Raw genomic sequence first — 15,037 nt, 5'->3', positions numbered from 1 at the left:
GTGTGATCTGGTGATGGGAACTGTTAATGTGTGATAAGTGAGAAGTGGAGTTTTTCCAAGAGAGAGCGGTGGGACTGTGGACAGTTTGAGGGGTGGAGGGGGGCTGGGGTGGAGCCTGGGTGGAGTTTCAAGGGGGCCCCGAAAATGTTGCCAGTATGGGGCCCTGAAATTTCTAGTGGCAGCCCTGCTCCTCCACCTTCCGTTTGAGGATGCCTCATAGATGCTCAATAGGGTTTAGGTCTGGAGACATGCTTGCCCAGTAACAAACAAGATGGCTAACCGCACTTCACAGGCAGGAGCGCCCGTCCAGGTCCAGGGAACCAGCTAGGACCATAGGAAGTCCAAAGTAAAAAAGTGACAGCGCTCCATCCGGGTGTAATCCAAAAATCGAAACTTTATTAAAGCCATAAAACAGCAGACAGCAACGTTGCTGTCTGCTGTTTTATGGCTTAAATAAAGTTTCGATTTTTGGATTACACCCGGATGGAGCGCTGTCACTTTTTTACTTTATGCTTGCCCAGTAAAGCACCTCAACCCTCAGTTTCTTTAGCAAGGCAGTGGTTGTCTCAGAGTTGTGTTTGGGGTCATTGTGTTGGAATGCTGCTCTGCAGACCAGTTTCCGAAGGGAGGGGATCATATGCTCTGCTTCAGTACATGTTGGCATTCATGGTTCCCTCAATGGACTGTAGCCCCCCCAGCCGGCAGCACTCGCTCAGCCCTAAACCATGACACTCTCACGACCATGCTTGACTGTAGGCAAGATACACTTGTCTTTGTACTCCTCACCTGGTTGCTGCCGTACATGCTTGACACCATCTGAACCAAAAAAGTTTAAATTGGTCTCATCAGACCACAGGACATGGTTGCAGTAATCCATGTGGTAATAGTCTGCTTGTCTTCAGCACAGTGTTTTTGCAGCTTTCTTGTGCATCATCTTTAGAAGAGACTTCTTTCTGGGATGACAGCCATGCAGACCAATTTGATGAAGCATGTCGCGTATGGTCTGAGTACTGATAAGTTGACCTCCCACCCTGTAACCTCTGCAGCAATGCTGACCACACTCATACATCTATTTTGAAAAGACAACCTCTGGATATGGTGCTGAGTACGTGCACTCAACTACTTTGGTCAACCGTGGAAAGGCCAGTTCTCAGTTTAACCTTTCTGGTTCAACTGCTATGTGGTCTTGGCCACCATGCTGCAGCTCACATTCAGGGTGTGGGAAATCTTCTTATAGCCTAGGCCAACTTTACTGTATGTAGAGCAACAATTCTTTTTTTCAGATCCTCAGAGAGTTCTTTGCAATGAGGCGCCATGTTGAACTTCCGGTAATCAGTATGAGAGTGTGCGAGAGCGATGAAACCAAATTTCCCACACCTACCCCCCATTCACACCTGAGGTCTTGTAACAATAATGAGCCACATGACACCTGGGAGGGAAAATAGCTTTCACTTAGAGGTGTACTCACTTTTGTTGCCAGAAGTTTAGACATTAATGGCTGTGTATTGAGTTATTTAGAGGGAACACCAAATTTACACTGTTATACAAGCGGTACATTGACTACTCTTTGTATAAAAGTGTCAGATCTTCAGTGTTGCTCCAAGAAAAGATAAAATAAAATATTTACAAAAATGCGAGGCGTGTACTCATTTTTGTGACATACTGTATGTAATGACTCACAGGTGAGGTCTTTTCACTTTTCCCATCTTTTCTCTCTGGTCTAGACGGTCTTGATGACTTCTTCCAGCCACAAATTATCCGGATAGTATGCAAAGCTGACACATTTCACTCCTCCCTTCTCCATCTGCTATGGGGATATATAACAATTTCCTAAGGGTGAAAGACGACAATGACCTATGGCTGGTGCACTATCATTATTATTATTATTTATTTATATAGCACCATTAATTCCATGGTGCTGTACATGAGAAAAGGGGTTACATACAGGGTTATACATATCGTTAGCAGTAAACAAATTTACAATGACAGACTGGTACAGAGGGGAGAGGACCCTGCCTTTGCAGACTTACATTCTATGGGATAATGGGGAAGATCAGAGATTTAAGTACCTACATTCACCCAAATTTGTTTGTTAACTAATGTGGTTAGTCATGTGCAAGATCTGTGTCTAGTAATTACTTTATGTAATGCTATTTGTAATGTTTGAAATGCTGTTTGTAATGCTGCTGTAATACCATAATTTCCCTCGGGATAAATAAAGTGTATTGTATCGTATAACCAACTGTTACTCATCTTTTCCCAAAATAAACAAACTGCCCAGCTCATTGATATCCCCAATTCTATCTCCTGCAATGCCTTCTCTGCCATGTGGCACCCTATCAAAATCCCTGACCAAGTCTTCTCCTTTTCTTAGCGTCCAAGGTCAGGAGTAGCGTGCCAAGACGCTGCCTGCCTCTGTCCTCGTAAGGCTTAAAGTAACCTGCAGCCTACAAGTGGTAGAGCAGGGAGCACAGGTTTTACCTTATTGGCGTTCTGTCACTGCCGATACTAGCATGGGTGGCACTCCCTGGTAGGTGAATGGGGCTTGCCCGGGGATCAGGGAGCTATCCCTAATAATCATTGATTGATAGCCAACACTAAGGATTTTCCATAACTAAAAAGCCTTTCTAGACCTTAGTCCTGCCCAATGTAATTCAGAATGACACAAGGCACACATGGGATGGATTCCCATCTCTGATGGCTTATAGGTCATTTAACTTAAAAAATGGAAAGTGCCACAATCAAGTGCCAAAATGTGTCCCGATGTGTCTACTTATTAACAGCTGGATGGGAGCAACAGAGAACAGAACTATAAAAGGAGCTAGATGTGTCCCGGTGTCACATACACAGGACAGGACAACCAAGATGGCAACTACTTTCACTGGTCCAAAGGTCTACCAAGATAATTTTGATCCCCAGATTTATCTAGATACATATTATGGGGCTTTGACTGGAGTCTTCATTAAGGATGGATATCTAGAGTTCATCCTGAAGAAGCTGCACAAAGCTTTTACATCAGGTAATTGCCGAGAACCAATCTAATAATGCAGAGATTTATAAATTATGGACTGTCTCTATCTGTTAACCATCTTTCTATCTATTATTTATATATTATCTATCTATTATTTATTATCTATTATTTATCTATTACCTAGCTCATATCTATTATCTATCATATACTGTATCTATCTATTATATATCATTTATCAATCTAATATCTATCTATCAATTATCTATCTATTAACTATCTATTATCTATTATATATCTATTATCTATTATCTATCTTATATTTTATCTATCATATATCTATCTACTATTTATTAATCATTTATCGATCTATCTATTATCCTATTATCTATCTATTATTTATCGATCTATTATCATCTATCATCTATCTATTATCTATTTTCTATCTACCATCTATTATCTATCCATCTATTATCTATCATCTATCTATCTATTATCTATTAATCTATGTATTATCTATCATCTATCTATTTATCTATCTAGCTATCATCTATCTATCTATTATCTATCTATTATCTATTTATCTATCTATCATCTATCTATCTATTATCTACCAAAACCAAGAAAAACAACAGGGATCCCTAAAATATAAATTTTAATAGAAAAAGTTAAAAGACTTCAGTCTGACACACAACTTTTTTATTTTCAAAGAGTCCCTCTACCTATAGCTCCAGGGCACCGCAATGGGTGCATTATATGCGCCTGCATAAGCTAATCTATTCCTGGGGCTGTGGGAGAGGGACCTTTTTATGTCAGATAGTCATCAATACATGTGCCGTGTCCTATTTTGGACACGGTACATTGATGACATTTTTTTCATTTGGCAGGGAAGCATTGGACTGTTGGACTCATTAATTTCTCATCTCAATGATAATAACCTGAACATTCGGTTGACGCACCACCATCACAAATCCCATATTGAATTTTTGGATGTCATGGTAAAACGGGATAGTGATAATATTTTGCAAACCGACATGTTCCGGAAACAGACCTCAACTAACTCATTACTACATGCCTCATCTGCCCATCCTAAATCCTAAATCAAATCAATTCCAGTTGGTCAATTTTTAAGACTTTGGACGTCTGTGTTCCACGGATAAGGATTTTGAAATACGGGCACAAGAACTAAAATCTAGATTTTTGGACCGTGAATACAGTCACCGCAGTTTAAAATGGGCATACAACAGAGCCAGGCATTCATCTAGGAATGATCTATTATACTCAGTCCCAATACCATCTAACACTATGAATGTGCGTTTCATTGCTGACTATCATTCTGAGAATCTGAAAATGAGACAAGTACTTGAGAAGGCGTGGCCTATTTTACTTGCGGATGAGACACTTTCTAAATATCTTAATGAGCAACCCAATATTACATTCCGCAGATCAAGGCACGTTCGGGACATGTTGTTAAAAAGCTACTATGAGAGTAGTCCTAAAACTTTCCTTTCCCAGATCCAACAAAAAAAAGGATCTTTTCAATGTGGTCACTGCAAGGCATGCCCTAATATTGAACGAATCAATACATTCAGTGATTCTTCTGGGTCAAAACAATTCACTATTAGACATTTTATTAATTGTGAAACTAAGACGGTCATCTACTACGCCACATACCCTTGCCCTAAAATTTACGCTGGCCTCACCACCCGCCAATTTAAGGTGCGGGTTCGAGAACACGTCAATGGCATAATTGCCGCACAGAATGACAAAATTGACCCTTGTACCCTCAAAACTATCCCAAAACACTTCAAACAGTTCCATAACTGTGATCCGTCATGTCTAAAAATTAGAGGCATTGATAAAATCAGTCCATCTATGCGCGGAGGCAACATTAGCCAAAAATTGGCACAAATGGAATCCAGATGTATCTGGTCACTTGACACAATACAACCCCGTGGTCTAAATGAAAACATCAGTTTTGTTCCATTTTTATAAATATCCTGTTCCACCATGTTATCCTGTGTAGAGTCTATGTGTAACATATTTAGGTATACTTTTACATTGGTTTTAGTTATTTATTATCCTATTAAAGTTTGTTTTTTTAGCTTGTTTTTAATCTCTTTTTAGCGAGCACTCTTTTGTATATATAATATATACATATACAATTGTTTCATCTTCATGTGTATCACTTCCTTTACAGGTATGTTCCTATTTTATTCACTTATACTTCATTATACTTACCATATTTATGTTTCTAGTTTTTTCTAGTTGTCACTTACCTGGTGTTCTACTGATGAAGGTCCTATGTGTTGGGTGTATTTCGCCACTGGAGTTACGGCAGCATCTGTTTACTTATAGATCTTCTTTGTTGGTTCTCTATATTGTACTATTGGAATGGCTATTCGGTTGAAGACTTTTTCCTGCTTCTTTCAGAGATCAAAATGAAAATAAGAAAAAATAATGGACTATTGGAATTCATTTATCATTTGTATTACTATTTTGTGCTACTGTGTATTTATTCTTTTTGTATCTTTATTTATTTATTTATTATTATTATTATCATTTATTAATAATTTTTTATTATTCATTATTTATTATTTATTATCCATTATTTTGTATTTTCATTTTTTCATTCTTTATTTCATTTATTTTTTAATTTTATTTTTCTCATTATTTTTTATTTATTCATTTTTTTACTTATATTTATTTATTACTATTATCATTTGTATTTTTTCTTTATTATTTTTATTCTCATGTTCATTTCTTATGTATTGCACTATCTTTAATTATTTGTGTGTTGGTACAACATACGTCACTTATTCACTTATATTTGTCCGCGTTATCAGACATATACATAAATGCACATATCTTTCCATATATTTTTCCATTTATATATATATATCTTTTCACACACTCATGTCACTCATGGTGAGTGCTATTTAGCACTCACTTTGTACATTATTTCACCTTTACTTACACATTTATTTATTCTTTTTTAGTTTTATCACCCCCATTTTTTCTGGGGGTTTTCATTCACGTAGTCATCTATTATATATCATTTATCAATCTAATATCTATCTATAAATTATCTATCTATTAACTATCTATTATATATCTATTATTATCTATTATCTATCTCATATTTTATCTATCATATATCTATTATTTATTAATCATTTATCGATCTATTATCTATCCATCTATTATCTATCCATATATAACTAATCCCACACTAATACAGGTGAGAAGAACGAAGAGATCCCAGATAAAAACCAAATGTTTATTAATATTATTAAAAAATAACAATAAAAAAGCAAAATGACCGTAGGGGACACCACAGGACAAGGAAAAATATCAGTAATCCATACTCAGTAATATTGAGGTATTAACAGTGGTTGTTATACTCCAGAATGATGGTAAGAAGGTAATTAGCACAATGGCTCAGTAAAATCTATCTTAGTTACAAAAAACTCCATATATCCGCTAAATGATATCATAACGTTAAACAACACAATGGCTGGATCAAGATTGGTTAATCATTACCGGATATCCTAAATTAACCGTGCAAAAGCATATAATGGTCACAGATTCCCATATTATCCACATAAGGGCCCAATAACAATAGATAACACAGTGATTGTATCTACAATATATAGGGACAATTGGGAGTATTGAACCACTCACACCAGAGCAACCCAGCTGACCAGAACCTCCATAAAAGAATAAAGAGATGGTATACCTTGCATCAAGTGGCGTCCCCTCACACCGACGCGCATTTCGCCTCCTGCTTCTTCCGGGGGCGTCCCGGAAACCTTTTATGGAAGTTCTGGTCAGCTGGGTTGCTCTGGTGTGAGTGGTTCAATACTCCCAATTGTCCCTATATATTGTAGATACAATCACTGTGTTATCTATTGTTATTGGGCCCTTATGTGGATAATAAGGGAATCTGTGACCATTATATGCTTTTGCACGGTTAATTTAGCATATCCGGTAATGATTAACCAATCTTGATCCAGCCATTGTGTTGTTTAACGTTATGATATCATTTAGCGGATATATGGAGTTTTTGTAACCAAGATAGATTTTACTGAGCCATTGTGCTAATTACCTTCTTACCATCATTCTGGAGTATAACAACCACTGTTAATACCTCAATATTACTGAGTATGGATTACTGATATTTTTCCTTGTCCTGTGGTGTCCCCTACGGTCATTTTGCTTTTTTATTGTTATTTTTTAATAATATTAATAAACATTTGGTTTTTATCTGGGATCTCTTCGTTCTTCTCACCTGTATTAGTGTGGAATATGTAGTGTTGTGAAGTGCCCTAATTGATGGTTTTCGGACATATGTAATACTTATTATCTATCCATCTATATATTATCTATCTATTATCTATCTATCCTATTATCTGTCATCTATTCATTATCCTATTATCTATCATCTATCTGTTATCTATCTATCTATAATCTATCTATTATCCTATTATAATAGGATTATTATATATATTTATCGATCTATTATCCATCTATCATCTATCTATTATCTATTTTCTATCTACCATCTAATATCATCTATCTATCTATCTATCCATCTATTATCTATTAATCTATGTATTATCTATCATCTATCTATCTATCATCTATCTATCTATCTATTTATCTATCATCTATCTATTATCTACCAAAACCAAGAAAAACAACAAGGATCCCTAAAATATAACTTTTAATAGAAAAAGTTAAAAGACTCTATTAATCATAGTCCTGTTAAAAAAGTAGGAAGACAATCAATGTACCTCAACAAGACCCTAAATCGTGCTACAATGAATCCTGCCTGACAGTGGGGGTTGGCACCTTAATTTACTGTGGACTTTCTTACAGACACAGATCATTGCCGTTTCTACTATACCATCTTTACACCTGGGTTTTGTTGGATAACAGGATGGGATACCGCAGCAAATAGATGAGTATAGATTTGACATCATACATTGCTTCTTTCCTTAAATAAGACGATTGTGTCTTCTCATTAGACATGTGCTATGCTGGGGTGTTTTCTTTAACATTGTTTTCCATCATTTTTATTTTTTGCTATCTGAAAAACTCATTTATGGCTATTATTATTGAATTAATCTCTGATTGATTGGTCACATCCTGTGGTGGTATAACAGACGCCGATTAGCGCTTGGTTTATTATCTTATCCCTATATTTGACTGTTTTGGTAAACAGGATGGGACTTTGCAGCAAATAGATGGGTGCATGTAAATATTTCTTATTTGTGATTGGATGACTGTACCTTCACATTGTGCACTCTCATGCTGTAAAATATCTTACTGGGACAAATATATACATATCTGCATTCTGCTTACCCGTGTATCTTTTTGGGGTCAAGTTGCGGAGTTTTGTAACAACTTTTTCTGGTTATCATTACTCCTTGAGAGATATCTGAATTATTACTTTTTGTTTTATTACTTTGTTTGATTGCTTTTTTCATTTTTTTCTTTTTTTTTCGTACGGGTACCAGGGTGTTGTTGGGACATTGCTTTCTGTCTATCTCGATTGTAGGGATTGTGAGGAACCTAGGGTCAGCCACCGCGGAGTGGGGGCGCCTACCGCAGTAAATTAAGGTGCCAACCTCCACTGTCAGGCAGGATTCATTGTAGCACAATTTAGGGTCTTGTTGAGGTACATTAATTGTCTTCCTACTTTTTTAACGTGACTGTGATTAATAGAGTCTTTTAACTTTTTCTATTAAAAGTTATATTTTAGGGATCCTTGTTTTTCTTGGTTTTGGTATTTTTCTAGGATCCTGATTCATTACATGTTGGTTTTTTCATCTATCTATTATCTATTAATCTATGTGTTATCTATCTATCATCTATCTATCTATCTATCATCTATCTATCTATCTATCTATCTATCTATTATCTATCGATCATCTATCTATCTTCTATCTATCTATCTATCTATTATCTATCTATCTATCTATTATCTATCTATTATCTATCGATCTATTATCTATCGATCATCTATTTATCTTCTATCTATCTATTATCTATCTATCTATCTATCTATTATCTATTGATCATCTATCTATCTATTATCTATTGATCATCTATCTATCTATCTATCTATCTATCTATCTATCTATCTATCTATTATCTATCGATCATCTATCTATCTTCTATCTATCTATCTATCTATCTATCTTTCTATCTATCTATCATCTATTATCTATCTATCTATCTATCTATTATCTATCTTCTATCTATCTATCTATTATCTATCGATCATCTATCTATCTATCTATCTATCTATCTATCTATTATCTATCGATCATCTATCTATCTTCTATCTATCTATCTATCTATCTATCTATCTATCTATCTATCTATATATCTATCATGCATCTATCTATCTATCTATCTATCTATCTATCTATCTATCTATTATCTATCTTTTATCTATCTATTATCTATCGATCATCTATCTATCTATCTATTATCTATCTTCTATCTATCTATTATCTATTAATCTATGTATTATCTATCGATCATCTATCTATCTATCTATCTATTATCTATCTTCTATCTATTATCTATTAATCTATGTATTATCTATCATCTATCTATCATCTATTTTCTATCTATCATTTATCTGTCTATTATATATCAATTATCTATCTATCATCTATATATTTATCATCTATCTGTTATCTATCTATCATCTATTATCTATCTGTTATCTACCATCTATCTATCTATCTATCTATCCTTTTTAATCAAATAACACAGAAATGATATTTTATGGCATTTTTCATGCATCTATTTTTTTCTCCGGGCTGATGGTTTGGACAAAAAAATTAGACATGTTTGAGTTTTGTTAAATTTCTTCATTAAACAAAAATGGATGACACAAGGATGGAACAATGGACGCATGTATCAAAATCAGATCCAGCACACTGATGAAAATCGGTCTGTTTTTTTTTTTACATACTATCCCGGCACGTACCGTAGCTATTTCAATGTCTGATCAAGCCATTGTGTGGGGGACACCCTTGTAAACATATTTGCCAACTCCAGAAACATAACGATGTCTAGATGAAGAGAATGTGGAGCTACAAAGTGCTGCAACATGTCTCAACAAAAATCCACACTCCATATTTCTGCCACAAAAAAACAAAAACTGATCCGATCCACAAGGATAAGAAACAAATCCAAATATTTTGAACCATCTTTAAAATGACTCGGGACCTCAATATTAATGTTGACCATCTATTTCTGATTTCTGCCGTGCGTTGGACCCGTGTGATGACAGCAGCACAAGGTGCGATGACAGAAATGGATAGTGAAGTGTAACATTGGGGTCGATGATGTTATATTAATGCTGGGTTACATTTGCACCTGTGTTCTATTTTATTAGGGGACGTAAAAGGAGACTTGCTGATTGACATCGGCCCCTGCCCTATATCAGGAATTGTCGGCATGTGAGGCCTTCAAGGAAATTACTGCTGCTGATTTTACAGATCGGAACAGGGAATATCTGGAGAAATGGAGGAGGAACGAACCTGGATTGTTTGACAGGACACCTTCTCTAAAATTAGTCTGCGACTTAGAAGACCGTAGGTAAAAGCTAAAACCTCAAATATAGACAAAGGGCCCCCTTCGTTATCGCAGTTGCAGCTCTTTTTTGACAAATTTTTCTTTAAATTTGCTCCAATTCTGAAGTCTATTTTCCACTTGTTCATCTTTCTTTTTTCTCTGTTCGTCATTCTAAGATTGTTTTTTTTTTATTATAATCCACATGTTTGGGGCCGATTCTTTATTTGCAACTTTTTTTTAAAAAAGTGGCAACATTTTTGTTTTAATATACCACTGTGTTTTTTTTTTTTTTTTTGCACTCGTGTCACGATTCCCCTGACCGCTGTCACCAATTGGTCAGGATTCACACCGTGACCATCACCCCTACGTCACGGGTTGGGGTGACTTTAGGCCAACAGACGGCTATCACATGTGCAGGGGGGCTTATCTTAGTTATCCCTCCACTCCACGATGTGATGAAAAAGCCACACACAAGGCTATTGACCTCTTAGTTTACAGCAGGGGCTTATTTTAGGTATCCCACTGCTTTTCTATATACCACGAACTGCAGGGATTTATGTATATCCCGCTTACAGTTCCACTTAACACTTGCAGCTCTCTGGCGCCCCCCTTACTCTCAGGTCAGATTAGGTACTGCACCCTGGGTAATTAGTCGCCAGAAAGGCTGCCTGCTATGTACTGGCTATTGGGCACGCTGCAGCGACGCGATAACTACTCCCACTCAGGCAGGAACAATAATTATCAACGCCGCAGTCGCTACAGCATCACTCAACAGTCTGCACACTATCGGTATCACTGCCACCAGCTTCGATTAAACGGGTCCGAAGCTAACCCAACACAACAGTAGCGTATTTCCCTTCATAAGACTTAGGGTACGGTTTAGAACAGGAGAACGAACTAATATTAAATATTATATTCCATAAAAAATTAGGCAGTGCTTTATCAAAAATATTTTATAAAGATGTTACAAATGAGACAATTGCAAATATGTACAAGGGTAATTATGAAATAAACAGGGCATAAATGAGAAAAAATAACACTCACATGTTCAAAGCATGGCAGGCAAGCAGGCTAGGGGAATTTTTCCATACATCCCAGCTCATTGGACGTGCTGCTGGCTTCAGGAGAAGACAAGAAGTCAAGTAGAAGTGACTCCTCAGAGCCTGCCAGACCCTTAAAACCTTAAGGCTGTGACATCACAGAAAGGCTGGCTTATCCAGACCCTCCTCTCTCTACATTCTGAGTAAACTTTAAACTATTTTCTCTAATTTCTATAACTTCACTACAAAACATGTCAGAGTCAGAACAAACCTATCATTCATCTCGGATTAACGTGAGCATTCTAATGAGATCAAATATGTCCTATCTGGGATACATATTTACAGAGAAAACCCTACTTTTTTACCAGACGGAGTTAGAAGCCCGAGTTTCAAGGGATGGGTAGATACACCGAGTGGGAATACGAATATATATTTTCATGTTCTTACCGTAAACATGGTGCATAATATCGTATAAAAACCAAACAAAGAATCTTTCATGAATTTTGGAGCCACTTTTCCAGTTTCAACTAGTGCAGGTGGGAGGGGTGAGGGACTTTCGTGGAGCCTGGAATTTATGACCCCAGGGCAATAAAACCCCCTTCTAGCATACAGTCCGTAGCCCAGAGAGAAACAAGGAGAGTCAGCTAGTGAAGGGGGGTTTAGCCCACCTCATGAGCTGAAGAGCAACTAAACTTATATGATATTTCATACCATATCGTGACAACTCGGTTGTACAAATGTTAGAGTTGTGTGTGAAGTTTTAAGGGCTCTCGCAACTTTTTGCTCTGAAAAAGGTAAAAGACAAAAATAAAAAACAGTTATTAGTTTGCGCAAAATTCATGAACTTGGTGTGCCATTTTGAAGAAGTTGGAAGAAAGTACAGAGGCTTAAAAAAGTCTCAAATGGTGAATCGTGCCCAAAGGGTAGAACCTTAAAGGGAAAGTTATCATTATGATTTTACTGAAAAAAATATTGATATGGCTGTATAGATCCAAATAAAATAATAAAAATGATACCTGTCTTGTAGTAATCTGATGTTCCAGAGCGGAGAAATTGAGCTTTGAAACCACATGCAAATTAGCCTCGTGGCATGTCAATATACTTCCTGGCTAATTTGCATGTGGCTTCTAAGCTCCATTTCTCAGCGCTAGGACATCGAATTGCTACAAGACAGGTATCGTTTTTAATGTTGTTCTACGACCTATACTGGCATACCAAAAGTTTGATTAGCAAAATAGTATTGAAAGATCTCTTTAAATGAAAACACAGTGAAGACTTCAATTAAAAAATCAATTTTAAGACTTTCTATTTCTGTTTTAGCGGCAAAATAGCTGAGAAGGAAGATAAACTGAGGAAGACACTAAAAAGAGTGGTGCCATGTGACGTCACCAAGAGCAATCCTCTTCACCCGCTCGTCTTACCCAAAGCCGATTGTGTCCTGACCGTAGGCTGCCTTGAATGCGCCTCCAAAGATGAAGCGTCTTATGGCAATGTCATCAAAAATCTCTCTTCCTTGCTGAAAGTGGGGGGTCACTTGATCATTGGTAGCATATTAGGGAGCACCATTTTCCGATATGGAAACAAGCAATTCTCTCTCATTAATCTAAGCGATCTATTCCTTAGAAAAGTCATAACAGACACAGAATTTGTCATTGAAGACTTGGAAGTTCTCCCTCGAGAATTTGATAAGCCCATGTTTGATATCTGCAATCACACCTCTGGCATTTTTATCCTGGCAAGAAAAGTCAAAGATGTGTAAAATTCTATAAATACCTAGGCAGTATAATACTCGAAATAGTGCATGTATTACTGCCCAAGTACCAGTAGGGGGAATCAGCACAATGCTTATGATGCCTAAATTCAAACCTTACATTTAGAAGAAGTTTTAAAGTATAATTTAAAAGTGAAAAATCTCTCACTTTATGTTATTAAATTTGAAAATTAATAAAATACATTTTTCTTTCTTTGTAATTGTCAAGTGTTATTGTTTATATTACTAAAATGAATTTTATGGGATGTTTGTTGTTTTATGTTGAAGATTATTAAAAAGACTCCACGCATAGAATTATAGGGGCCTTATCACTATTACCATTAATTATTTCAGCAAGTTTTTAGGGCTGTTGTGGTATGACTGTATAAAAGCTCACCCTCACCTCAGCCCCTAAGTAAAAACTATCTTTTTCTTTTTTTTAGAGATCCGATGTGTTTGGCATGAGAAATCTTGTGAAAGCCACTGGAAGTACACTGGGGGCCAGTCAATGCACTTGGATGGGTTCTCCTATGTGCACTGGCATGCCCCAATGCACTTCCAGCCTGATTTGCACATGACTCCCATGCTATATTTCTTGTGACTGACACATCGGCTCTCGATTAATAATTTGCACCCGGAAACAAGAGTATACAGCCATAACACTACTTCATATGTAAAACTGTGCTGACTTGTTTCTGGAGCGCCCCGTCAGGGCAGTGGGGTACTCGGTACTGGGTCCGGTCGGCTTAAAGGGAGGATGTCACGGTGGCTAACCCGGTCCTTGGCCCTGGGATGTCCGTATAAAAAGGGAAAGGTCTTTAAAGGGATAAAGTTTATGTTTATAATGCCACCTGTGGTATTCGGTCAAGGTGACCAACGCTGCTTTAAGGGGTCCGCTGGGGTGATGTTATGGCAGCTAGATGGTATACCTTCCCACAGGCGAAGTATATCCCCAGGGCTTCCCGGTGTTTAGATTGTGAATGGTGAGTAGCGCGGAAAAGAACGAGGATACAGGGTTGCAGTCTCTTTACCTTTACTGAAGACTTCAGCATCCGCAGTCCAGAGCACCAGACCACAGGGCAGGCAAGGTCCGGCAGGTTTGGAGGCAAGTCCAGAGTCCCCTTGTCCAGGTGGAGAATAAAAGCCTTCCTTTGCACTGTAGTGGTGTAGTCCCTTACTGCCTATGGCTTCACATAAGGTCCTCACAGATGTTATCTCTCTCTCTGTCCCCCTGATAGGATAGGACAAAACCCGTATGACTGGTGACTTGAGCCTGTTTATAGGATCTCTTAGATGACCCGGCTCTATGGGTGTCACTGTGCCTCCTGGGTGTAGGTGCGAACAGGTAACGTGCAATTAGCTGTCCTGCCGGTCTTTGATGTAAGGTGTAGAGGTCCTCACAACCTCGGTGTTCCAGCTACCGGCATTTCTGCGCCTCAGAAGGAGGCAGCCTGCTCGGGGCTGGTCCCCTTCTGGTATCCTCTCCTGTGCTTCCTCTCCTGCACGCTCCCTGCAAACAATTCGGCCTTCAATGTCTCTTTCTGGGAGCTACAGCTCTGTGGGCATGCACAGCTCCGTGAACCTTCTATCCTCCTCAGACGTCTGTCTGGAACTAACTGAGCTGAGCTAAGCCAGCAACTAACTTCTGTCTGGAACTGACTAACTTTCCCTACAGACCAC

The 15,037-nt window shown here is 37.5% G+C and overlaps 1 pseudogene; it reads left to right on the top strand.

Annotated features, from left to right (window-relative positions):
* Positions 1–2,865: 2,865 nt before the first annotated feature.
* LOC138651310 (indolethylamine N-methyltransferase-like) lies at positions 2,866–13,366 on the top strand (annotated as a pseudogene).
* The last annotated feature ends 1,671 nt before the right edge of the window (positions 13,367–15,037 follow it).

This window comes from Ranitomeya imitator, chromosome 10 (assembly GCF_032444005.1).
Source record: "Ranitomeya imitator isolate aRanImi1 chromosome 10, aRanImi1.pri, whole genome shotgun sequence".
Classification (NCBI taxonomy): Eukaryota; Metazoa; Chordata; class Amphibia; order Anura; family Dendrobatidae; genus Ranitomeya; species Ranitomeya imitator.
Note: the sequence above shows the minus strand (reverse complement) of the source record. Positions and strands in the feature narration are given on the sequence as shown.